The sequence below is a fragment of the Macaca mulatta genome, chromosome 9, assembly GCF_049350105.2.
Source record: "Macaca mulatta isolate MMU2019108-1 chromosome 9, T2T-MMU8v2.0, whole genome shotgun sequence".
Lineage (NCBI taxonomy): Eukaryota > Metazoa > Chordata > Mammalia > Primates > Cercopithecidae > Macaca > Macaca mulatta.
In genome coordinates this window covers 131,091,458-131,103,813 of record NC_133414.1, presented here as the reverse complement: position 1 = coordinate 131,103,813, position 12,356 = coordinate 131,091,458, and the positions used below count along the sequence as shown (strand labels likewise).

The 12,356-nt window shown below is 46.4% G+C and overlaps 1 long non-coding RNA gene across 1 annotated transcript in view; it reads left to right on the top strand.

Moving 5' to 3' along the window:
* The first annotated feature begins 4,275 nt into the window (after window positions 1–4,275).
* Window positions 4,276–12,356, top strand: part of LOC144331356 (uncharacterized) — a 30,832-nt gene continuing 22,751 nt past the window's right edge. The window contains exons 1-2 of the long non-coding RNA XR_013398427.1: window positions 4,276–7,224; window positions 12,233–12,345. This is a non-coding gene — a long non-coding RNA (uncharacterized LOC144331356). The remainder of the gene's footprint in view (window positions 7,225–12,232; window positions 12,346–12,356) is intronic.

Below are 12,356 nucleotides of genomic sequence, written 5' to 3'. Positions count from 1 at the left end.
TCAAAGTGAGAGGAGCTGTTTGTAATACATGTAATTGACTAAGGTCTTAGTGCCCAGAAGATATAAAATAACTAAAAATTGATATGAGATGTACACGCAAATAGAAAAATGGGTGAAATGTGTGAAAAGGCACTTATAGCAGAAGAAATGTAAATGGATAATAAAAGAATAAACTAGATTATAATCAGGGGAATTCAAATTATAACTAAATGAGATACTACTTTATACCATCAGATTGGCAAAATCAAATATTCTGTCAACATCAGACATTGACAAGAATGTGCTATAACTGGAACTCATACATTACTAGAGAGAATTAAATTGGTATAATCAATGTGGAAAACAACTTGGAAATATTTAGAAAAGTTGAAGGCAAAAATAATTTATGGCCTAGCAGCCAGCCAGACAGATGCTCCTGAGCACCAGGAAACACGATTAAGAATGTTTACATACTACCTACCAAACTAAAGTGGTTGTAGTAAAAGAAACTGGAAAAACCAAGTGCGGACATGAAGAAACTGGGACTTTTTTTTTTTTTTGGAGAAGGAACTTTGCTTTTGTTGCCTAGGCTGGAGTGCAACGGCATGATCTTGGCTTACTGCAACCTCTGCCTTATGGGTTCAAGTGATTCTCCTGCCTCAGCCTCCTGAGTAGCTAGGATTACAGGCATGTGCCACCATGCCCAGCTAATTTTGTATTTTTAGTAGAGATGGGGTTTCTCTATGTTGGTCAGGTTGGTCTCGAACTCCTGACCTCAGATGATCCACCTGCTTCAGCCTCTCAAAGTGCTGGGATTACAGGCATGAGCCACTATGCCTTTTTTTTTTTTTTTTTCAAGATAAAAGTCTCGCTCTGTCGCCCAGGCTGGAGTGCGGTGGTGTGATCTCTGCTCACTGCAACCTCTGCCTCCCAGGCAGAGCAAATCTCCTTCCTCAATCTCCTGAGTAGCTGGGGATTACAGGCGCCTGCCATCACGCCCAGCTAAATTTTGTATTTTTTGTAGAGATGAGGTTTCATGATGTTGGACAGGCTGGTCTCCAACTCCTGACCTTGTGGTCTGCCTGCCTCGGCCTCCCAAAGTGTTGGGATTACAGGCGTGAGCCACCACACCCGCTGGAAAGGCACGTCTTATTATGGTTGGGCAGGCAAAGCAAGAATAAGAGCCAAGCAAAAAGGGAAAGCCCTTACAAAACCATCAGATCTTGTGAGACTTATTCACTACCACGAGAACCGTATGGGGGAAACTGCCCCTGTGATTCAATTATCTCCCACCAGGTCCCTCTCACAATACCTAGGAATTATGGGAACTACAAGCTGAGATTTGGGTGGGGACACAGTCAAACCATATCAACTACTCAGAATTAAAAGGAACAGACTATAGATACTGAAGGTTAAAAACATTATGCTCCGTGCAAGAAATCAAACACAGAATACTACATATTATCTGATTACACTTGTAGAAAACGCAGCACTGTAGAGACCGAGAGCGTATCGTTGGCTGCCTGGGCTATGGATGGGTGGATAGGGAGGATTGCCTGCAAATAGGCATGAGGAAACTTCTGGGGGTGATGGAATGTTCTGTAACTAGGTGGTGGTAATGGCTACCCAACTATATAATTTTTTTTGTTGTTTTTTTTCAGACAGGGTCTGGCTCTGTCACCCAGGCTAGAGTGCAGTGGCATGATCTTGGCTCACTGCAACCTCTGCCTCCCTGGCTCAAGTCATCCTTCCACCTCAGACTCCCAAGTAGCTGGGACTACAGGTGCACTACCATGCGTGACTAATTTTTGTATTTTTTGTAGAGATGGGGTTTCACCACGTTGTCCAGGCTGGTCTTGAACTTCTGAGCTCAAGCAGTCCACCGGCCTCAGCCTCCCAAAGTGCTGGTATTACGGGTGTGAGCCACTGTGCCCAGCCACAACTGTATATCGTCCATTTATAATGGGTACATTTTATAGTCATATAAATTATACTTCAGTAAAGTTGTTAAAAATGTTCACAGTAACATTATTCCTAATTGCCCCAAACTGGAAACAGCTCAAATGTTCATCAGCAGTAGAATGCATAAAAACACTGTGGTATGTCTATTCAATAGAACCCATGAGCAGTATTAATAAGCAAGTAATAAACAGTCCTCCCACCTCAGCCTCCTGAGTAGCTGGGACCACAGGTGCATACCACCACGCCTGGCTAATTTTTTTTGTATTTTTGTGGAGATGGCGTTTTACCACACTGCCCAGGCTGGGCTCAAACTCCTGGGCTCAACCAGTCCACCAGCCTCCACCGCCCAAAGTGCTGGGACTACAGGCATGAGCCATCATGCCCGGCCAAATCCCTTAATTATTATCACAGATATTGCTGATGACACTTCAGAGCTGACTGGGCTCTGCAGTTGAGAATTACTGAGAATCGCTGCTCCAGGCTCGAATCCATCACCCTCGGTGATGACTGGGCTTCTCCATCCAGGCAGACACTAGTCACCACTTAGGATGGGTTTGAGGAGTTTCATCCTTCCTTTTGGTGTTGGTGGGAGATTAGTAGGGAAGTGGAGCTCAGGGACCCCCAGCGAGGACCCTTGCATCTTTGTGAGGCTGAGCATGGTGTGGTGGGAGGAGGGAGTCCAGGAAAACCCTCAGGATGTGCTGATGATAAGCACTGGGGAATCTCACTGTGAAAGCAGAAACACTGAACGTGGCTTGGCCTGTGGAAAGGAGATGCTGTTTGGCGTCCTTCCGAGATCTGCTCACCCTTTATGCCTGACGGCCTTGCTGGACCACAGCATGGATGCTTGTGAGTTACTGTGTGTCCCATTTAGGCTCACTTTTGCCTGAACTTGTATATTTCCTGGGGTGGTAATTTAACCTTTTCATCTGTTGACAACCTTAAAAAGTTGCAGGAACTTTGCCCTCATGATGGGCATCTCATGATCATAATGAAGTTATAAATTAAAGTCAAAATTAAGAAGTTAAACTCCACACATACACACAACCTAGTAGGAAATACATGTAAATGTTTACCTCATCTCTCTGAATTAGGAGGGGCTTTCAAAGCATTTGGATGATGGCTGATATCCCAAAGGGAACAGGATCTGACAATATGAAAAAAGGAAAAAAGGTGGGTGGGTATGGTGGCTTACACCTGTAATCCCAGCACTTTGAGAGGCTGAAGCGAGGGGATTGCTTGAGTCGTGAGTTTGAGACCAGCCTGGGCAACATAGTAAAACCCTGTGTCTACTAAAAATACAAAAGACAAAAACCCCAAAACCACCACCAACAAAAAAACCCAACAAAACCTAAAAAAAAAGGTATAAAACATTAACAACAAAATGCTAAAAAGCAACAATAACTATTTATGGCAAACATTTTCCCCTAACAAATACGCATGGCAAATATTTTCCAAAATATATTTGTCTTATATACAAGAACACAGGGTTACTAGCTTCAATGTTGATATTGCTATATACATAAAACACAAACTGATTAGGAAATTATTAACACAAAAGTAGAAAAGTGGGCAAAAAATGTGAACAAATGATCATAGATAAAAATGATTTGTAAACGTATAAGAACAAGGTTAACTACCGTAACAACCAAAGAAAGGCAAATTAAAACAAGATACTCTTTTTACCTATCAAATGATTTTTTAAAATCGATCAGATTTTGAAGAATTCGATGAAGTGGATACTTTCCTGTACTTACGTTTTTGGAGAGCTATTTAGCATTATCTATTAAGAACCTCAAATGTTCATTTCCTATTGGATCAACGATTTGACTTCTAGGAATCTGTTCTAAGGAGATAACCCAGAATGCAGTCAGAAATTCCAGTAAAAATAGTTATTGCAGGGGGTTTCAGTACAGAATTGAAAACAACTTCATGCCCACATAAGAAGTTAAATGATGCTACAAACACACGATAAACTATCACATGGTTAATGAAAGTTAGGCTTTCTATTAATTTTTTTTTTTTTTTTGAGATGGAGTCTCACTCTGTTGCCCAGCCTGGAGTGCAGTGGCATGATGTTGGCTCACTGCAATCTTCGCCTCCCAGGTTCAAGCAGTTCTTTGGCTCAGCCTCCTGAGTAGCTGGGATTACAGGTGTCTGCCACCACGCTTGGCTAATTTTTGTATTTTTAGTAGAGACGGGGTTTCACCATCTTTGCCAGGCTGGTCTTGAACTCCTGACCTCATGATCCACCCGCCTTGGCCTCCCAAAGTGCTGGGATTACAGGCATGAGCCACTGTGCTCGGCCTCTATTAATTTTTAATGACAGGCCGGGCGCGGTGGCTCACGCCTGTAATCCCAGCACTTTGGGAGGCCGAGGCGGGCGGATCACAAGGTCAGGAGATCGAGACCACGGTGAAACCCCGTCTCTACTAAAAATACAAAAAATTAGCCGGGTGCGGTTGTGGGCACCTGTAGTCCCAGCTACTCGGGAGGCTGAGGCAGGAGAATGGCGTGAACCCGGGAGGCGGAGCTTGCAGTGAGCCGAGATCGCGCCACTGCACTCCAGCCTGGGAGACAGAGCGAGACTCCGTCTCAAAAAAAAAAAAATTTAATGATAGAGGTGAATGCTCGTGATATACATCTGTAACTATGGTATAATTCCAAAACATTATTGTTATTATTTTAGAGACAGGGTCTTGCTCTTGTTGCCCAGACTGGAGCACAGTGGTGTGATCATAGCTCACTGCAGCCTTAAACTCCTGGGCTCAAGTGATCCTTCTGCTTTGGCCTCCCAAAGGGCTTTGGGAGGCCAAAGCACGAGGATCACATTGAGCTACTGTGCCTGGCCTAATTCCAAAATACTAACAATGGTTCTCCCTGGGCGGTGGGGTTATAGAAGATCCCTGTTCTTCCTCCCCAACCCTTCTAGTATAGTGGTCAAGAGCTAGGCCTTGGGCTCAAACCCAACTCCATCTTCAAAGCCAGTGGAGGCTGATTGAGGTCTTTTTCACTCTTCATCTCTAACACAGACCCTCCTGCCTCCTCACTTGCTTATAAGGACCCTTGTGATTACACTGGGCTTTCCTGGATAATCCAGGATCATCTCCCTATTTTAAGATCAGCTGGCTAGCAACCTTAATCCAGCTTTAATTCCCCTTTACCATGTAAGGTAACGTACTCACAGGTTTAGGTGGCCGTTATTCTGCTTATCACACTAGCTGTGTGACCTGGGGGAAGTCATTTCCCCGAACCTGTTTCTTCGTCTGTGACATGGTCTCTCAACCCCAGCACCACTGGCGTTTTGGGCTGGATAATTCTTGGTTGTGGGACTAGGGTGTGCCCTGTAGGATGTTTAGCAGAATCCCCAGCCTTTCTCCATTAGATACCAGTAGTAACTGCCCTGTCTCCCACAATGTGGCAACCAAACACATCTTCAGATTTACCACATGTCCCTTGGAGGCAAAGTCACCCCTGTTTAAGAAGGGATCTACAAAGTGGCTATAGTTCTCCACTCCTGGTGTAGTTGTACAGATGATCAGACAAGATGGTATTTGGAAAAGGTCTAACATAGAGACAGTGCGTGGTAAGGTGCCCCTAAATGATGTCTACCTATATTTCACTTTTCTGAATGCACATTACTGTTATAGTCATTAAAACTAAAGTTATGGCCGGGCACGGTGGCTCATGCCTGTAATCCCAGCACGTTGGGAGGCAGAGGCAGGTGGATCACTTGAGGTCAGGAGTTTAAGACCAGCCTGGCCAACGTGGTGAAACCCCGTCTCTACTAAAAATACAAAAATTAGCCAGGCATGGTGGCACACGCCTGTAGTCCCATCTACTCGGGAGGCTGAGGCAGGAGAATTGCTTGAACCTGGTGGGTGGAGGTTGCAGTAAGCTGAGATCACACCACTGCACTTCAGCCTGGGTGACAGAGTGAGACTCTATTTTGAAAAAGAAAACACCCCAAAAATTAAAGTTATTGAAAATCAACTCTTAGTAGTTGGGTGGTAGACTTGAAGAGCGAATACCATCAAAGGCAGCCTGGTATGGTGGTACTTGCCTGTAGTCCTAGCTACTTGGAGGCTGAGGCAGGAGGATCACTTAAGCCTTGGAGTTTGAGGTCACCCTGAGCAACATAATGAGACCTTGTGTCTCTAAAAAAGAAAAAAGAAAAGAAAAAAAATGTCCTCAAAAGGCAAAGGGTGCCTTTTCATTGAGAACACTAAAAATAAATTTTAGTTATTCAAATAGTGGATTAATTCCTATTATAAAAAATTCAAACATTATAGACAAGGATAATATTTTCCTTTATCTCCTTCAATCCCACTCTCTGTCATTACCTCCCGGAGGTGACCCTGGAGTGTTAGTGTCACTAAGGCAGAGACTTCACTTGTACTTTTTCATCACTTTATCTCCAGAGGCGAGAGTAGTGCCAGGCACACAGTAAAATGAATGAGTTTAGTGAGTATACTTCAGTTCTTAAAAAAAAAATTGCTATATAAATCTCAGCGATTGTTATTATAAACCAGTTCCATATGGTCTGGTTATAATAGCCATATTTACTATGCCATATGGTCAAGTTACTTAACCTCACAAAAGCTTAAATGGGTAACAATACTACTGCATGGCGTGGTTGTGAGGAATTCCAGGCTCTTTGCCATGCATTTATACATGAACACACACGCATGCATACACACACACACACACACACACACACTTTTTAATTTAGTATATCTGTGATTCCTTATATTCTGCAGTATGGTTAGTTTGGTTTTATCATTTACTATGTCCTAGAATATTTCCAAGTCAGTATATTTACTGCCACCTCATTCTTTTTTCTGCTATGAGGATGAATCATGGTTTATTTAAGAGATGATGTCAAACTCCCCGGCCTCTCCTCCTAGGATCTGGCAGGAGCCCAGTGAACGAATCTCTCTTGCTAAATCTCTGTCTGGTTGAGTAAGGTGCTTTGCAGGCTGGAGGAGCCTGTTGGTATTTTAGTTTTTATCAACTGTGCAAATCTGTGAGTCTTTTTGGTTTGAGTGTGTCAGTCTTGTCTGGAAATCTACACTGGGACTATTTTTAGCCTGTTAGGCCAGGGGATCTGCCGCTCTGTGGTCCAGTTGGCCATCTGCAGGCGCGGTCTCCAGCAGACAATCACGAGCTCTTTAAGATGTGCCTGGGCTTGGGGGGACCTGTCTCGCAGGCTTTTGTGGAACCTTCAATTCCTGGATTGTAAAGCAGGGCTGCAGGTCTCCTGGGATGAGCTCCAGCCAAGAGGTAAGGGACTGGAGGGGGATTCTCGGGTCCTTTTCCAATTCTGCTCTGACTGTCTCTATGGTGATGCATGGACATTTGCAGTCTGGCCTCAGCCCCTGCCTCAGTTCCACAGAAACTGCAAACATTCACACCTCTGTGCTTTGCACAAGCCACTTCCTCTGCCAGGAATACCCTTCACTTATTTTTTTGAGGCGGAGTCTCACTCTGTCGCCCAAGCTGGAGTGCAGTGGTGCAATCTCAGCTCACTGCAACCTCGCTTCCCAGGTTCAAACGATTCTCGTGCCTCAGCCTCCCGAGTAGCTGAGATTATAGGCGCCCTTCCTCCTTTTTGGCCTTCGAGGCTCAGCTCAAATATCCCCTCTTCAGGAACGCTTCCTCCTTTCCCATGCAGCAGAGCTGGTCACTTTGTCCTTCAAGACCCCAGGTACTTTGTACTTGCTACCTCCTGGCCACAAGGCAGGACAGACCGCTGCCAACTGTCTGTTCCCTTCACTGGTGGGGCTTCCGGAAAGAGGGACCCTCAGTGCCCTCCTGGTGCCTGGTACGTCGTGGGACTTTGCGAATATCTGTTGGGTGAGAGAAGCTTAGTGACTGCAGAATAATGCGATGAGTGCCACTGGAGAAGCAGCTGAGATCATGTGATCAGGAAACAAGGGCTGTTTTCAAGGGGCCACGCCTAGCTGGCTCTGCTCAGGGTGCGTCTCGTCATCCTCAAAGTGGTCTTTACAGGCTGGAAAGAGAAACCCAGTGTCAGAGACGTGAATTCAACTCAGCTGAAGTGTCTCTCAAATTTCTAGAAAAAGATTAATGGAAGATGCTAATTATTAGGCTGGCGCAGAAGTAATTGCAGTTTTTGCCGTTACTTTTCTTGGCAAAAATGGCAATGACTTGTGCACCAGCCTAATATTTCAGTGATAGTAATTATGTGTGTATCTAAAAGACAAAGCATCTTGAAGCACTCTCCGTGTTGAAAGTCATGTTGGATGAACAGAATAATGGTCCCCTTTCTAGGAATCTGACCCTCAGAAGCCCAGCCATCTAGGAAGAGGCTGAGAAGTTGGGAGTGACTAAAAGGCTTTGGGTAACTCTCTCGTGTTCTACTGAGTATTTTTGCTATACAGAAGAGTCAGTTCCTTTCCAGGAACCCATTAAATCTTTACATACATTTGTAACATTTTCTTTTTTTTTTTTTTTTTTGAGACGGAGTCTCGCTCTGTCGCCCAGGCTGGAGTGCAGTGGCCGGATCTCAGCTCACTGCAAGCTCTGCCTCCCAGGTTTACGCCATTCTCCTGCCTCAGCCTCCCGAGTAGCTGGGACTACAGGCGCCCGCCACCTCGCCCGGCTAGTTTTTTGTATTTTTAGTAGAGACAGGGTTTCACCATGTTAGCCAGGATGGTCTCGATCTCCTGACCTTGTGATCCGCCCATCTCGGCCTCCCAAAGTGCTGGGATTACAGGCTTGAGCCACCGCGCCCGGCCTACATTTGTAACATTTTCTTTGATGACTCATGGTCAGCTCAGGCCATTGAGTTGGTGGTGATAGAAGAGGTGGTGATAGACATAAACTCAGCTACTTCTATGGATAGTACTGGGATAGCAGAATGTAGTAATTTGGTAATGTTAATTCTGAGTTATTGGGAACATGTTAAACTTCATTCACTTTGTTTAAAAAGGCAGGAAATGCCTAATACATTTAGTTTAGAAAATGATTAGCGCACCTGACTGGGCGTGGTGGCTCATGCCTATAATCCCAGCACTTTGGGAGGCCAAGGTGGGCGGATCACCTGAGGCCGGGAGTTTGAGACCAGCCTGGCCAACATGGCAAAACCCTGTCTCTACTAAAAATACAAAAATTAGCCAGGCATGGTGGCATACGCCTGTAGTCCCAGCTACTTGGGAGGCTGAGACAAGAGAATAGCTTGAGCCTGGGAGGTAGAGATTGCAGTGAGCCAAGATTGTGCCACTGCAATCCAGCCTGGGTGACAGAGTAAGACTCTGTTTCAAAAAAGAAAAGAAAAGAAAAGAAAAGAAAATGTTGAGCACACTGCTTGGTGTTTTGAGTGTCTATCATACGGTTACATTCACTTAGGTGGTATCTCTCCTTTCTCAGCACCACCAGGTAAATAATAAAAACAGTGGTTAGCCAGGCATGGTGGTGCATGCCTGTAGTCCCAGCTTCTTGGGAGGCTTACATGGGAGGATCACTTGAGCCCAGGAGTTGGAGACCAGCATAACATAGCAAGACCCCGTTTCTTTTCCTTTGTTCGCGGCGGGGGTGGGGGGCAGAGTCTTGCTCTGTCGCCCAGACTAGAGTGTAATGGCGCAATCTTGGCTCACTGCAACCTCTGCCTCCTGGGTTCATGCAATTCTCCTGCCTCAGCCTCCCAAGTAGCTGGGATTACAGATGTGCGCCACCACACCCAGCTAATTTTTGTATTTTCAATAGAGACGGGGTTTCACCATGTTGGCCAGGCTGGTCTCAAACTCCTGACCTCAAGTGATCCACCTGCCTCAGCCTCCCAAAGTGCTGGGATTACAGGCGTGAGCCACCACACCTGGCCTAGCAAGACCCTATTTCAAAAACAGCAAACAAAAAACCCTAGAAGTGTGCTAAGAGCTCTCCCCTGGCTCCTTATTTAAATTCCAATAACCCAGGGAGGAAGGTATCATGAGTGATCCCATTTTATAAATGTGGAGGCTGAAGCTAAGAGAGGGAATGCAACACAGCCAAGGTCACACAGCCAGCAAGAGCTGGATGGGAATTCGAACCCAGGCTAGCAGATTCCAAAGCTGGTGCCCTTCACCCATCAGCTGTCTTGACTGCTAAGGTTTTCCCCTCTTGTTTCCGCAAACTGTAGCCTAGTGGGTGTGTCTGCAGCTTGGTGGGTGTCTCCAGCTGTCCTTTAACTTCTCCATTTCCCTCAGTTCCCTGGGAAGGTTCAGGGTGGTGGGCTTGCCTTTCAGGATGCCTTTCATCATCAGGGCCCCTGTGTCCACTGCTGTGACATTTGGTGATGAACAGCTCCCCTCCTGGAGCCAAAGAGCATTCATTGTCTGGCCACAAGAAAAGCCTGCCCCATGTCCCCTGACGACCTGAAGATGAATCCTGACTGCCTGGACGTGCCTAGGCGGATGTACCCATGGCCTGTGGTTGAACCAGCCACACCTTGTCTCTTGGCCAGAGGCAATGTCCAGGTTTATCTCTCTGTGTAGTGACTGGACCTAGCTGGAGGGCGGGAGGTGATAGCTCCTGGGAAGTGGGGTCCAGGGTCCTGGCCAGGCAGTCACAGTGGCTGCTCTGCAGGCTGCCCTGAGGCTGAGGGCTGTGAGTCCTGGGATCTGCTGGGGAAGTCCAAGGCATGTTGCACCAGCTGCCCCTAGCTGCTGCCTGCAGCTGGAGGCCACAGGCCCCCCATGTTGATAAAGTGTCACTTTCAAAGGGAGGTCACCATGCAGCGGCATCGTGGCTGGAAAGTACCAGAGTGAGTGAGAGCCGGGGTCCTTGTTTCTGATCCACTGGTGACCTGCTACACAGAAATGGCAAGTTATTTCTCTCCTCTGGATGTCAGATTCCTCACCCGTAAATAAGAGGGCACACAGTGGCATGGAACCACACTGACACCAGGACACAGTCTGATCCCCACCTCCACTTTTTGTTGTTTTTGTTAAATGAAACAGTTGTTATGTATCTTTGCTTCTATATATTTTGTGTAAAAAATATGGAGATACATAAGAAAACGTATGTAAAAGTGTAGAAGGATATACATGAAATTGCCAACAGTGATCTTCTCCAGGTGGTAGAATTATGGGTAGCTTTTTTGCATAGTTATATGTTTACTTTTTTTTTTTTTTTTTTGAGGTGCAGTCTCACTCTGTCACCCAGGCTGGAGTGCCGTAGTACAGTCTCAGCTCACTGCAAGCTCCACCTCCCAGGTTCAAGTGATTCTCCTGCCCGAGCCTCCAAAGTAGCTAGGATTACAGGCGCCCGCCACCACACCCAGCTAATTTTTGTATTTTTAGTAGACATGGGGTTTCACCATGTTGCCCAGGCTGGTCTCGAACTCCTGACCTCAGGTGATCCTCCTGCCTTGACCTCCCAAAGTGCTGGGATTAGAGGCATGAGCCACCACGCCGGCCTGTTTATTTATTTTATTTTTTTAAAATACAAAAAATTTGAAAGCAGGATGTTGGGTTCTAAATCCTGGGCTCTGTCTTATCCTTGCTGCTGCCTTCACCCTGAAAGCCTGACAATGATTGCCTCCCTTGCCTCTAGAGACTGCAGCCAGCTCATCTCAGGCACTGGGCTCTCCTGCCAGAATGGTCTCAGTAGCTGCACCTGCCAGTTTGGCCTCTGTCTTCCTAATGATTGTAGCATTGGACACCTGAGCGTGCTTTCAGCTAGGATTTGGTCGTGCCAATCTCCATTTTTAAATAGCCTAACTAGAAGTCAGTATGCTATCTGCTTCCTCATCTGTCATCGCTGCACCCTGCCCCACCCCCAGAATCAAGTGTCAGACAGCCAAGGAGGGGTGAGAGGTGGAGCAGACGAGACCCGGGGGAGTGGGGCTCTGTGGCTTGCTCTGCTTGCTTCTCCCTCTCCAGCCATTCTCTGGGATCACTCCTGCCCCATGCCTGTTTGCTCTGCCTCCTCACTAGTAGATTGCATTCAGTCATCAAGGCCAGGTCACGTGCCATTTCAGGCCTTCAGTGATTGAAGCAGCCTTCGTGCGCTCCTCTGGCTTTCTCTGCACAATACCTCCCTCATGCCCCAGGCTCCTGGTAGGGTTGTTAGTCACAGCTCTGCTCCTACCACAGGTGAGCAGATGACACAGACTGATCAGTTTGAAGATCCTGTCTCCGGGGTCACAAAGATTGGTTCAGGCATGGGCATGTGACAAGTCAGACCCTTCCCTGGGAATGATGTTATGACAGAGACACATGATCATTTTGCTGTCCTCAACATGGGATATGATGAGTCTGTGACTGCAGTGGTCATCTTTCCCCCACAGGAAGAGCATCTCCCTGCAGAAGTAAACCATGTACAGAGCCCTAATGACATCATTGCTTCAGCCCCTGGATCCAGCCAGGCCTGAAGCAGGATAACCCTGGACTTCCCAATGAGGTGAGCCAGTA